This window comes from Penaeus vannamei, chromosome 27, assembly GCF_042767895.1.
Source record: "Penaeus vannamei isolate JL-2024 chromosome 27, ASM4276789v1, whole genome shotgun sequence".
Classification (NCBI taxonomy): domain Eukaryota; kingdom Metazoa; phylum Arthropoda; class Malacostraca; order Decapoda; family Penaeidae; genus Penaeus; species Penaeus vannamei.
The window spans coordinates 24,696,352-24,698,851 of record NC_091575.1 but is presented as its reverse complement, the minus strand read 5'-3'; positions in this window follow the sequence as shown (position 1 = coordinate 24,698,851).

The following is a 2,500-nucleotide window of genomic DNA, read 5'->3' as shown; positions in this document are numbered from 1 at the left end:
AACCCAGTCAAAAAAAAAAAAAAAAAAATCTTTTCTCATCAACAATATGACATGACGTTCTTACGCCCAAGGAGTCGCTAAGGCATTTCACCTCATCTCACTAAGGTGCTTGTTGCTGCGTGCATGATAGGGGGGAGGGAGGGGGGGCTGAAACACGTCGCTTTGCTTACGTCATCTTATGCGTGGATTTTTTTTTTTTTTTCTTCTTCTTTTTTATGGAGGATGGGAGGACGTGTTTTTTTTTCTTTCTTTCTTTTTTTTTTCAGCATAGTTAAGGTTGCGGGTTGCTGGTGTGTGTTTATGAGTGTTTTTGTGTTTTTAAGTGCGTGCTTGTGTGTTTCTAAGTGTGCTTATAAGTGTGTGTTTGTGCAATTTATGCGTGTTTGTGTTTAAAAGTATGTTTGTGTGTTTAAAAATATGTTTGTGTGTTTATGTGTATTTGTGTTTATAAGGTGTTTCTAAGTGTTTGTGTTTATGAGTGTTTTTGTGTTTTTAAGTGCGTCCTTGTGCGTTTATGTGTGTTTGTGTGTTTATAAGTGTGCGTTTGTGTGTCTAAGTGTTTGTGCATTTAAGTGTATGTGTGTATATGTGTTTGTGTTTATAAGTGTTTGTGTCTATAAATGTGCATTTGTGTTTATAAGTGTGTGTGTGTGTGTTTTTTAAGAGTGTTTGTGTATTCATAAGTGTGTGTGACTCGTGGATTTACGGTTTCATGATGTAAAAGGAAAGAGAAGGTCTTGAGGTAAAACGAAAGAAAGAGAGAAAGAGAGAGAGAAATGGGAATTATGAGAGGTTACAAAAAAATAATAACAAAAAAAGAAATAAAAATGACACAGAAAGAACAAAGAGCCGGGGGGGGGGGGCGAGGGAGCTGAAAGATGAAAGACACTAACATGGCTAGTTAGAATGCCAACCAAACCATACATATTTCAGATATAAAAAATATATATATATATATATATATATATATATATATATATATATATATATATATATATAAACAGAAAATGTCTCGCAAGATATTCTAGATGCGTGTTCTCTCAGCTGCTACGAAAATATAGGCCTTATTTCAGCTGCTACTGTCATTGCTACCTTTTTTTCTGTTTTTTTTTTTTTTTTTTCTCCCTCTCTTTTTTTTACTTTTTTTTTGCGTACGTTTCCAAAATATGTCTGAGACAGGCTTTCCTACGTCAGCATTTTCTGGCCTTCCCTTAATGCATTTGCTGAACCGTCTTTCGGGTGTGAGTCAGCGCCTGCAAAGCCTCATGTTGAGTCTGAAGAGAGGGAGGTAGGGAGATTTCATGAGGATGTCTCGAAATAACTACATTTCCCTCAAGTTGTTGCTTTTGGTGTATTTTTTCTTGATCTACTTCTCTTTGTGTATTTGTTTATTTTTCTGTCTGTTGATGTGTTGGTTTGTTCTCCTCGTTTTTCTTTTTTTTCTCTCTTGGTCTCTTGGTTTCTTTAGGTTCCTCACGGTTTGTCCTCTCTCTCTTTCTCATTTTCTTTTTTTTCTCTTTCTCTTTCTGTCCTTTCCTTCTCCTCTTTCTCTTTCTCTCTCTATATATATGTATATATATACCTATATATAAATGTATATGCATGTACATTTCCCTCACTCTTTCCCATACTCTCTCATTCGAGGTGTAACACTCACAGCTCTCAAGTAATTTGTGAATCTGTTAACCATCCCCCTTTTGTCCATTAGCAGTTAGTAACAGTGGTGTTAGTAAGTCGCTTCAATCCCTACAGTGACTTTGCACACTATTACTACTTCGTGCAAATAGTGAAGCCCAAATCATAAAGACATTCTATGAAGGTGTGGCATCTATACCCCGACGAAGGAATGTTGGGAGCTCCTGCGGGTGCCAGTGCCCTTCCACGTAGGTCTCAGGGCGTGTGAGCTTCCTCCCTGAGTGTCACGTCTGGAGCGAGTGTTGCCGTCTCGTCGTCTCAGCTTTCCGCCAGACCAGGACGGGCTTTGTGTGGCGAATGTACAGCGAGGGATGAAGATGAAAAAATCGAAAGCAACAAAAGAATGAGCTGCCGGGATGACAACAACAGCAGAGACTGTGAAAGCGACGGTGAGCGGCGAAGGAAGGAGAAAGAAGACTGAAGATGTTGAGGATAATGAAGATGAAGCGAGTGAGGCAGGTGCGGGCGTGACCCAGAACGCTGCCGGGGAGAATGACAGGGAAAGGCAGCTGTTTGTTCGGTCCTGCTTTGACTTGAGGAAACGAGTCCGACCGCGAACCAGGGCCCAGAACTCCGCACTTACGAGTTGCGACTGAAGAAGGATCCCAACAGGCCGTATCTTACGGTACAGAATGGAGAGGTTGCGAAACTCCTGACGGCTAAGGACCTCAAGGGGACAGTGAGGAGTGTGCCGGAAGAGAAAGAGAGATTAGCGAAAATTATCGTCTTCCGGTCTCCGATAACCCGCTCGACAATGAAAGGCCGTATGGTTCAAGAGGCACGCCCCTTGAGGAGAGGAGAGGAA